The following is a 12,500-nucleotide window of genomic DNA, read 5'->3' as shown; positions in this document are numbered from 1 at the left end:
CCCATTTTAATTTATAGAATTGTGTGACATGCAAGTTTAACAGAAAAGCAGGTTGCATACTTCAATAATATAAATAAAACAATACATTCGCAAATATTAAACTTTTTCAAATCACCGCAGCAAAGTAAGATTTCATTGCACTTAATCTGCATACATTATCTTATTGGGTTCATACAATCACACAAATTTAGCTACGTCTAAGGGTACTGAAATTGGTACTTAACCCTTGTGTAATGTTCATATTGTTGTTACTCAGCCAGTGTTTGTGGGTCTGACGGAGCCGTTGCATTTTGTGGCTTTTAATGCCTCGCAATCAAACACTTTTATGTTAAAATACTGAACAGATGTTCAACTTATCCTGATAAACACACACACACACACACACACACACACACACACACACACACACACACACACACACACACACACACACACACACGCAGCAGGCCTAGACAGGTGGAGGACAGAGTGTAGGTACACAGAACATCAGAGGGTCAAATGTGCGAGAAAATGAGAGCACACAGTGTTGACAAACAACGTTGCAACCTTGTGTGGGAACCGCAGGCGCTGAAACACAAAAGAAGAATTCCTGTGGGATGCAGAAACTGGCAGAAATTTTTTTCCGTGCAACGTTCATATTGTTGTTACTCAGCCAGCGTTTGTGGGTCTGATGGACCCGTTGCATTTTTTTGGCTTTTAATGCCTCACAATCAGACACTTTTACGTAAAATACTGAACAGATGTTTATTAGGATAAGTTGAACATCTGTTGAACACTTTTACGTTAAAATACTGAACAGATGTTTGTTAGGATAAGTTGAACATCTGTTCAGTATTTTAACATAAAAGTGTTTGATTGTGAGGCATTAAAAGCCACAAAATGCAACGGGTCCATCAGACCCACAAACGCTGGCTGGGTAACAACAATATGAACGTTACACGGAAAATTTCCCTGCCAGTTTCTGCATCCCACAGGAATTCTTCTTTTGTGTTTCAGCGCCTGCGGTTCCCACACAAGGTTGCAACATTGTTTGTCAACACTGTCTGCTCTCATTTTCTCGCACATTTGACCCTCTGATGTTCTGTGTACCTACACTCTGTCCTCCACCTGTCTAGGCCTGCTGTGTGTGGGTGGTACATAGAACATTAATTTTCACACGTATATTAGTCAGTTTAAAAAAAGAAGGGTTTTTAAGCCTTTTTTTAAAGCATCCACAGTCTGTGGTGCCCTCAGGTGGTCAGGGAGAGCGTTCCACAGACTGGAAGCAGGTTGGAGGAGGTTAGCCTGTCCGGAGCGCAAGTGTCGTATGGAGGATGGTGTTCCAGCCCTCCATTTTCTACCGCTTGTCCCTTCCTGTTTTGTTGAGCGTGCATTCCATGGCTGGTAACTGTTACTTAATGTACATAGTGGGTGGGTGTTTACGTGTGGTACAGAGAACATCAATTTCCACATTTCTATTAGCTCCGGGCCCAGTGGACCCGGACATCTTATATGTAATAGAAATATGTAGGGGGGGTGTATGGTGTGTGTGGTCATTAAAAATGTATTCTGATATATGTTCTTCAAAGAAAATGAGCCAAAGTCAGTAAGTCTCAGTTTGAAATATTAACTGTATAATTTTTCTTTTAATAAAAAAATAAAATGGGTCCCACAGACCCGAACACCACACAATGGTTAAATAGGTACTGATCAAACTATGATATTTTGATACCTGTCTTGCATTAGGCATTCGGTTGCAGATTCGTCATAATCATAGCAGACTGCCTCTAGCTATTGTTGCAATTTTCCATGCCGAAAAAAAGCAAGTATGCCTAATAAAATGCGCTGCAACAACAACAAAAAAAGTACTAGCTTAATGCTAAATTACAGTGCATATGCCATATACATGCTGCTGATTAATGTTAGCTATTTTATATGGCGGCTTCAAATTCTACGATGTTGTTAATAAAAAAAATACAACTAAGGTGCATGTCACAATCAAGCAGCTGCTGTGTAATAAATACAATAGAGCAGGGGTCTCCAACCTTTTTGAAACCAAGACCTAATTCTTGGGTACTGATTAATGCGAGGGGCTACCAGTTTGATACACACTTAAAACAATTGCCAGAAATAGCCAATTTGCTCAATTTACCTTTAATAAATACATCTATATATATATATATATATATATATATATATATATATATATATATACATCTATATATATATATATATACATCTATATATATATATATATATATATATATATATATATATATATATATATATATATATATATATATATATACATACACATATATATGTATATATATAAATGGGTATGTCTGTCCGTCATTCCATCATACATTTTTTTTCCTTTTACGGAAAGTTTTTGTAGAGAATAAATGATAAAAAAACAAACACTTAATTGAACGGTTTAAAAGAAGAGAAAACAGGAAAAAAATGAAAATAGAATTTTGAAACATAGTTTATCTTCAATTTCGACTCTTTAAAATTCAAAATTCAACCCAAAAAAAAAAAGAAGAGAAAAACTGAAAATTAAAAAAAATATTTATGGAACATCATTAGTAATTTTTCCTGATTAAGATTAATTTTCGAATTTTGATGACATGTTTTAAATAGTTTGAAATCCAGTCTGCATTTTGTTAGAATATATAACAAATTGGACCAAGCTATATTTCTGACAAAGACAAATAATTATTTCTTCTAGATTTTCCAGAACAACATTTTTAAAAGAAATTCAAAAGACTTTGAAATAATATTTAAATTTGATTCTACAGATTTTCCAGATTTGCGGGAATAATTTTTTGGAATTTTAAATCATAATAATTTTGAATAAAGATTTCACAAATATGCTTGGTCGAAAAAACAGAAGTTAAAATGAAGAATTAAATTACAATGTATTTATTATTCTTTACAATAAAAAAACACAAAATTTACTTGAACATTGATTTAAATTGTCAGGAAAGAAGAGGAAGGAATTTAAAAGGTAAAAAGGTATTTGTGTTTAAAAATCCTAAAACCATTTTTAAGGTTGTATTTTTTCTGTAAAATTGTCTTTCTGAAAGTTATAAGAAGCAAAGTAAAAAATAAATGAATATATATATATATATATATATATGTATATATATATATATATATATATATATATATATATATATAAGAAATACTTTAATTTCAGTGATCATTTATTTACACATATACACGCACATAACACTCCAAAGGCTGTGCTACTGACTGCAAAGCAAGTGCAATGCTTTGCAGTCAGTAGCACAGCCTTTGAAGGAGCATAGGTATGGGCAGCATCTGTGACATTTAATTTGCAGGAAAGGAGTGAGTTTAGGGTTGAATAGTCCATCTTCGTTCTATTCTCTGTCAGTATTTTTCTAACCATGCTGAACACCCTCTCTGATGATGCATTGCTGTGTGGCACGCATGAAAGTGCCTTCATCAAATGCACCAGAGTCTGGAATCTTCCATCTTTCCCGAGCATACCCCTTCCTTTTCGATCCGTCCTGGATTAACTTAAATTCTTGTTTCCAAACATTTTGGAATTTGCACGCGTACTTCTTCTTACTCGTCGTCGCCATGACTGTCTATTCTTCGTTCTTCTGCTTTTGTCTCCATTGTGTTTTTGGACATTACTACTTGCCGTAGTTTTGAAGCAATGCATAATGGGAATCCGGATGTTGCGTGTCAGTGTATTAACGTGCCGGCTGGAATAAACACACACGGAGAAATAACTCCGTGCCTGCCTTCTTCTTCTTACTCGTCGTCGCCATGACTGTCCATTCTCCTATCTTCTGCTTCGTCTCGGTTATGTTTTTGGACATTACTACTTGCCGTAGTTTTGAAGCAATGCATGATGGGAATCCGGATGTTGCGTGTCAGTGTATTAACGTGCCGGCTGGAATAAACACACGCTGAGAAATAGCTCCGTGCCTGCCTTCTTCTTCTTACTCGTTGTCGCCATGACTGTCTATTCTTCGTTCTTCTGCTTTGTCTCCGTTATGTTTTTGGACATTACTACTTGCCGTAGTTTTAAAGCAATGCATGATGGGAATCCGGATGTTGTGTGTCAGTGTATTAACGTGGCGGCTGGATTAAACACACACTGAGTAATAGCTCCGTGCCTGCCTTCTTTTTCTCACTCGTCGTTGCCACGACTGTCTATTCTTCGTTCTTCTGCTTCGTCTGTTATGTTTTTGGACATTACTACTTGCCGTAGTTTTGAAGCAATGCATTATGGGAATCCGGATGTTGTGTGTCAGTGTATTAACGTGCCGGCTGGAATAAACACACACTGAGAAATAGCTCCGTGCCTGCTTTGTTCTTCTTACTCATCGTCGCCATGACTGTCTATTCTTCGTTCTTCTGCTTTGTCTCCGTTATGTTTTTGGACATTACTACTTGCCGTAGTTTTGAAGCAATGCATGATGGGAATCTGGATGTTGCGTGTCAGTGTATTAACGTGCCGGCTGGAATAAACACACGCTGACAAAATAGCTCCGTGCCTGCTTTCTTCTTCTTCTTACTCGTCGTCGCCATGACTGTTTATTCTTTGCTCTTCTGCTTTGTCTCCGTAATGTTTTTGGACATTACTACTTGCCGTAGTTTTGAAGCAATGCATGATGGGAATTCGGATGTTGTGTGTCAGTGTCTTAACGTGCTGGCTGGAATAAACATACGCTGAGAAATAGCTCCGTCCCTGCCTTCTTCTTCTTACTCGTCGTGGCCATGACTGTTTATTCTTTGTTCTTCTGCTTTGTCTCCGTTAGGTTTTTGGACATTACTACTTGCCGTAGTTTTGAAGCAATGCATGATGGGAATCCGGATGTTGCGTGTCAGTGTATTAACGTGCCGGCTGGAATAAAGACACGCTGAGTAATAGCTCCGTGCCTGCCTTCTTCTTCTTACTCGTTGTCGCCATGACTGTCTATTCTTTGTTCTTCTGCTTTGTCTCCGTTATGTTTTTGGACATTACTACTTGCCGTAGATTTAAAGCAATGCATGATGGGAATCCGGATGTTGTGTGTCAGTGTATTAACGTGGCGGCTGGAATAAACACACACTGAGTAATAGCTCCGTGCCTGCCTTCTTTTTCTTACTCGTCGTCGCCATGACTGTCTATTCTTCGTTATTCTGCTTCGTCTGTTATGTTTTTGGACATTACTACTTGCCGTAGTTTTGAAGCAATGTATTATGGGAATCTGGATGTTGTGTGTCAGTGTATTAACGTGCCGGCTGGAATAAAAACACACTGAGAAATAGCTCCGTGCCTGCCTTTTTCTTCTTACTCTTCGTCGCCATGACTGTCTATTTTTCGTTCTTCTGCTTCGTCTCCGTTATGTTTTTGGACATTACTACTTGCCGTAGTTTTGAAGCAATGCATGATGGGAATCCGGATGTTGCGTGTCAGTATATTAACGTGCCGGCTGGAATAAACACAAGCTGAGAAATAGCTCCGTGCCTGCCTTCTTCTTCTTCTTACTCGTCGTCGCCATGACTGTCTATTCTTCGTTCTTCTGCTTTGTCTCCGTTATGTTTTTGGACATTACTACTTGCCGTAGTTTTGAAGCAATGCATGATGGGAATCCGGATGTTGTGTGTCAGTGTATTAACGTGCCGGCTGGAATAAACACACGCTGAGAAATAGCTCCGTGTCTGCCTACTTTATGGGTTATAGATAGGCTGGCCTCACTCAGGTCCGGCTGGAAATCGGGAGAAATTCGGAAGAATGGTTGTCCAGTAGAGGCACTGACATTCGGGAGTCTCCCGGAAAATTCAAGAGGGTTGGCAAGTACATGAGTGTGCATAGTTAAATCTAATTTCCCTTCTGATTTTGCTAAGGATGACTTATTTATTTTTTACAGTACAGTCAATCTAAATTGTCACACCATTGCTTATGCAGCCTCATCAATATTTCACCACAACGCAGTACTGCATCACACCTGCCTCAGAGAAGGTCAATATTTGGCACCATCATTAGCCCTGTCAATCAACAAAACGCCATCCAGAGCGGGAATGCACAGCTTGACAAGAAGGTCGGTAGGGGTGGGGGGGGATTCTGCATCCCTGCAGGGCATGTTGTGTGTGCACATGTCAGTTTGCTACACTCGCTGGGTCTCCGTGACACCGGTCAGTTCGGAGTGTTTGGACCGCCGCGTCGTCGCCACGTTGATAATTCAGTTCGGCTTTCATGATCTGAGGCCGGAGGTGAGGCTGTGAGAGGAAGACGGAGCGCCGCGACGGGAGAGAGCGCCGCGCCAAATTAAAAGAGTCCCTCAGCCCCTCGGCCCATTCAGCCCTAATGTCATATTTAATTCAGTGATTGATTTGTTCATTAAAATACATTGCAAACCTAATTATTCCATTAATAAACCAAAATCGGGTGGGAAAAAAAAAAACATACTAAGCAGACAAGAGGATCAGCAAATGCGTAATGGCTGGTTTATTTTTATGTGTAAAGAAATGAACCACACATGCACACAACAGCCATTTTTCTACCGCTTGTCCCTTTTTCGGGGTCGCGCACACTTCATTAAATACGTATGCATGCATGTACAATATGTCATACTTGTATTTACTGAACAGTAAAACAAATTTCCATATCAGTTGGGAAATTGTGTTAGATGTAAATATAAACGGAATACAATGATTTGCAAATCATTTTCAGCCAAAATTAAGTTAAATATGCTACAAAGACAACATATTTGATGTTCAAACTGATGAACATTTTTTTTGTTGCAAATAATCATTAACTTTTGAATTTGATGCCAGCAACACGTGACAAAGAAGTTGGGAAAGGTGGCAATAAATACTGACAAAGTTAAAGAACGCTCATCAAACACTTATTTGGAACATCCCACAGGTGTGCAGGCTAATTGGGAACAGGTGGGTGCCATGATTGGGTATAAAAACAGCTTCCAAAAAAATGCTCGGTCTTTCACAAGAAAGGATGGGGCGAGGTACACCCCTTTGTCCACAACTGCGTGAGCAAATAGTCAAACAGTTTAAGAACAACGTTTCTCAAAGTGCAGTTGCAAGAAATTTAGAGATTTCAACATCTACGGTCCATGATATCATCAAAAGGTTCAGAGAATCTGGAGAAATCAGTCCACGTAAGTGGCATGGCCGGAAACCAACATTTTGATCCCTCAGACGGTACTGTATCAAAAACCGACATCAATCTCTAAAGGATATCACCACATGGGCTCAGGAACACTTCAGAAAACCACTGTCACTAAATACAGTTCGCCGCTACATCTGTAAGTACAAGTTAAAGCTCTACTATGCAAAGCGAAAGCCATTTATCAACAACATCCAGAAACGCTGCCGGCTTCTCCGGGCCCGAGATCATCTAAGATGGACTGATGCAAAGTGGAAAAGTGTTCTGTGGTCTGACGAGTCCACATTTCAAATTGTTTTTGGAAATATTCGACATCGTGTCATCCGGACCAAAGGGGAAGCGAACCATCCAGACTGATATTGACGCAAAGTTCAAAAGTCAGCATCTGTGATGGTATGGGGGTGCATTAATACCCAAGGCATGGGTAACTTACACATCTTTGAAGGCACAATTAATGCTGAAGGTTTTGGAAGAACACCCCCCCCCCCCCCCCCCCCCATTTACTTCCAGGGTCATGAATAATACAGACGTTTTGTTAACGCTATATTATAAAAATACATGTTTTATTAACGCTATATTATAAAAAAAATTAAAAAACAATTTACAAACACAAGCTATGGGATGACATAAGAGGACATGTGACCCCCGGAAGTAAATGCGTCATCCCATAGCTTGTGTTTGTAAATGGGTTTTAAAATTTTTTTTTTACAATATAGCGTTAACAAAACGTCTGTATTTTTATAATATAGCGTTATATTTTATAATATAGCGTTAACAAAACGTCTGTATTTTTATAATATAGCGTTATATTTTTATAATATAGCGTTAACAAAACGTCTGTATTAATCATGACCCCCGGAACTAAATGGGGGAGAAGGTTTGTGTAGGGGGGGAAGAAATTTGGCGTGACACTGCCATCTATGCGCCATCTTTTTCATGGGCACCCCTGCTTATTTCAGCAAGACAATTCCAAGCCACATTCAACACATTTTACAACAGCGTGGCTTTGTAAAAAAAAGAGTGCGGGTACTTTCCTGGCCCACCTGCAGTCCAGACCTGTCTCCCATCGAAAATCTGTGCGCATTATGAAGCGTAAAATACGACAGCGGAGACCCCGGACTGTTGAACGACTGAAGCTCTACATAAAACAAGAATGGGAAAGAATTCAACTTTCAAAGCTTCAACAATTAGTTTCCTCAGTTCCCAAACGTTTATTGAGTGTTGTTAAAAGAGAAGGTGATGTAACAGTGGTGAACATGCCCTTTCCCAACTACTCAGGCACGTGTTGCAGCCATGAAATTCCAAGTTAATCATTATTTGCAAAAACATTTTTTTTTTATGTTTGAACATCAAATATGTTGTCTTTGTAGCATATTCAACTGAATATGGGTTGAAAAGGATTTGCAAGTCATTGTATTCCGTTTATATTTACATCTAACACAATTTCCCAACTCGTATGAAAACAGGGTTTGCATTTACTGAAGAGTAAAACAAATATTAAACCAATATTTTAAAACTTTTAAATACTCCGTTGACATGCGTTGATGCAAGCGTCAGTCACTGTGTGTGTGTGTGTGTGTGTGTGTGTGTGTGGCAGCCCTGAGTGTGGCTGTAGATTAATGGCAGCCATTATCTCAATGCCCAAAACACTCAGTGATACAGAGTCAGTGCCTGGCGAAAGGCTGCGGCCAATCTATTTGCGGCACAGCGGTCACCTGACCGGGTCAAAGCCCACATACGGCTTGTGTTTTTGCAGTTGTCAGCGGTGGGGATGGCTTTGGGGGTAAGGGTGGCCGCTAGGGGGTAAAAGATAAATGAAACTGCTGGAAAATAAGTTTGTGAAAGGTAAAAGTTTTCGGTCAGTGTGCATCTGGTGGTATTGTTCAATAGATGCTGTTATGATGGGGCGTGTTGGAGACATAATATGGCTTGTTGGTGTTATGATATGTATTTGACAGAACAAATGCTAGTGCAGCTAGGGAGTGCACAGGAAATAAAATCTGTTTGGCATTGCCACCAATTAAAGAAGCAAAGCAGAGTTGCAGGTAAGACACCGAAGGACAGGGCTGGCATATACAATATCCTGATTGGCAACCAGTAACAGCTGTGTCCTGATTACCAAACAGGGACAGGTGAGGAAGCCAGCATGCAGACGAGAGAATAGTGTAGCAAACGGAAAATGAAACCTGAACAAGAGTGCCATTTTCTACCGCTTACCCCGTTCGGGATAGTGTGATAGCAAAATTAATTGTACTCGTTTTGATTGATGATGTTTTTTAGGCTCAGGAATGTGCCACTTAGCAAGAGATCTATTATCTGATTAAGCTCTGTCTCCTGTGTCTTTGATGTAACATGTGGACTATAGTTGACGTGGGCATGTGTTTTCCCCTCTTCCTTACCCCCAACAGAGCTAAATGGTTCCCCTTTCCTGAGTGACCCCCCCTCCTCTGGGCCAACGACACCCTCTCCCCTTCACAGGACTTTGGGTATTCATTCCACTGGTGTACTGTATGTAATGAGCATGGAGGGTGGGACTTCTGAGAATGTATAACCGTCATGTCAAATTCTAAAGGGGTTAGAACAAGCTGGAACGAACGGATGTGTCGTTCTGGTTTGGTCTCGCTTTGCAAAGCTTGTTATTATTTGTTTGTTACTTTAATAAATCATTTTAAAGCTATTTGTCACTAAAGGATCGTCTTTAAGAAATTTCCACGACAATAGTTAGGAGGGTAGCTGGAGACTATCGCGGCTGCATTCGGGCGGATGGCGGCGCACACCCTGGACAAGTCGCCACCTCATTGCAGGGCCGACACAGTATAGACACACACTTGGGCCAATTTAGTGTTGCCAATCAACATATCCCCAGGTGCATGTCTTTGGAGGTGGGAGGAAGTCAGGGGGAGAATTTGCAAACCCCACACAGAAAGATCCCAAGCCCGGGAACGAACCCAGGACAACTCAGGACCTTGTGAGGCCGACGCACTAACCCCCGTTCTGCTGCACCGGATATAAAACAAATACAGGAAATACGAAAAAGTCCAAATTGTCAAGACAAGTCCAGACAAATACAGTTTTTAAAAATAGATACATTTATTCACACATGGTCGACTAGAAACGGGACTTTATAAACACTGTCTGTACATAATAACACCTTTAGATGCGAGAACGTAGTCAAAAGTGCTAATTGCTGGGAAACACGTCCTCCTGAGACTGCCTATGCTCAGACAAACTCTTCCGAACGATGCGGAAGACTATTTGAAACTGCCCTTGTCTGCCTACATCCAACAGGAGTTACAGACCCCCCAAATTCTGCTGTTTATGAGTGTATATAAAATATAAAAACTTGTGTCTGAATGTTAAAAGGATGGCAGAAAAATGGCTGATCAATAATCACTTTCTCAAAATGAGTGAAGTGAAGTGAATTATATTTATATAACGCTTTTCTCAAGTGACTCAAAGCGCTTTACATAGCGACACCCAATATCTAAGTTACATTTAAACCAGTGTGGGTGGCACTGGGGAGCAGGTGGGTAATGTGCCTTGCCCAAGGACACAACAGCAGTAACTAGGATGGCACAAGCGGGAATCGAACCTGCAACCCTCAAGTTGCTGGCACGGCCACTCTACCAACCGAGCTATGCCGCCCCAACAACAACATCCACAATAGAGCTAGACCAAAGGTTAACAACCCCACGGCTCTGTAGTGCTGCACTATTGGCTCTCTGAAGCATTTTTTAAAAGTATTGAAAATGGAAAAAGATGGGGATGGGGGATTTTTTGTTGTTGTTTCATAGTGTGGACAGTGATGTAACAGGTTTGTTTACATGCAAAATCGTCCACTTCTTCTTTGTCTCATTTTGTCCACCAAACGTTTTATGCTGTGCGTGAATGCATGAAGGTGTGCTTTGTTGATGTTATTATTTCCAAAGGTTGTAATAAATCCAATAAAAGAAGACAGCCTGCCGTTCCCTTTAACTTGGACACACACATTTATACCTTTGGCCTTTACAAGCCAGTAATTTCCAGGAGTTATCTCACTTTCTGATTAGCCTCTGATTTATTTATGTAAAATGTGTAAAATAAATATTACATTTCAACATTTCTGTCAACGAAGATTTGCTTCAGCCTGCTACACAAAGTCATTTTGATAGTAGGCTATTATAGCTAATATAGACACTTACGTCATTTTTAACACTTATTTACGGCTATTCATTTTTTTGCGGCTCCTGACAGATTTTTGTTTTTGTATTTTTGGTCCAATTATGGCTTTTTCAACATTTTTGGTTGCTAGACGATTACTGAAAAAAAATAAAAATTATTTTGATCAATATTGTAATCACGATTAATTACGCAATTATTCATTGATTTGAAAACATGAGTATTTATTGTACCACCAAAACTCAACTTAAATATAGTTAAAAAAAAAAAGGATATAAACTAGCAACGAATAAACCACAACAAGTAATATAATCAATCAATCAATGTTTATTTATATAGCCCTAAATCACTGGTGTCTCAAAGGGCTGCACAAGCCACAACGACATCCGTGGTACAGAGCCCATATAAGGGCAAGGAAAAACTCACTACCCAGTGGGACGTCGATGTGAATGACTATGAGAAACCTTGAAAAGGACCACATATTTGCCCCAAACCTCCCCCCGCCCTCTAGGGGAGACCGAAAGTAATGGACGACGAGTGGGTCTAACATAATATTGTGAACAAATTACACAATTAAATTGTTAACAATAATTTACTTTACAATTAATTTAATGTACAATAGCATATACCGTATTTCCTTGAATTCCCGCAGGGTATATAGTATGCACCTGCCTTGAATTACTGCCGGGTCAAAATCGCTTCCCAAAATAATTAGCGCATGCTTAGTATTACCGCGACCCCGAAAGGGAATAAGCGGTAGAAAATGGATGGATGGATAGTATTACCGCCTGGTCAAACTCGTGACGTCACGAGTGACACTTCCCCTGTCATCATTTTCAAAATGGAGGAGGCTGATTTCAATACGGGGAAATTTGAAATTGCATAAAGGGAAGAAGATTAGGAGCTATTCAGTAGGAAGCTTACATCACACTCTATTTTTTTTACCGCATTCCTTTGGTAAGTGCCGGAGTGAGAAGAGTTTTAAAATAATTAGCGCATGCTCACTTTTACCGCATGCCTTTGGTAAGTGGAGGAGTGAGAAGAGGTTTTACATTAATTAGCGCCCGGCGGTAATTCAAGGAAATACGGTAAAAAAAACAAAAAAAACTTGTTTGTCATTGAATTGTTTGTAATTCAGTTTTTTTTTTTTTTTGCCATTTACATTTGTTTTACCACTATCAAGTGTGTGCTTTTTCTGTAAAATAAAATAACA

The 12,500-nt window shown here is 39.6% G+C and overlaps 1 protein-coding gene across 4 annotated transcripts in view; it reads right to left on the bottom strand.

Moving 5' to 3' along the window:
- LOC133544541 (receptor tyrosine-protein kinase erbB-4-like) overlaps window positions 1–12,500 on the bottom strand; it is a 651,156-nt gene that overhangs the window by 66,220 nt on the left and 572,436 nt on the right. The gene's annotated exons all lie outside the window — the stretch shown is intronic.

The sequence above is a fragment of the Nerophis ophidion genome, linkage group LG27 (genome assembly GCF_033978795.1).
Source record: "Nerophis ophidion isolate RoL-2023_Sa linkage group LG27, RoL_Noph_v1.0, whole genome shotgun sequence".
In the NCBI taxonomy this organism is placed as follows: Eukaryota; Metazoa; Chordata; class Actinopteri; order Syngnathiformes; family Syngnathidae; genus Nerophis; species Nerophis ophidion.
The sequence above is the reverse complement of the archived record's forward strand: the minus strand, read 5'-3'. Positions and strand labels throughout refer to the sequence as shown.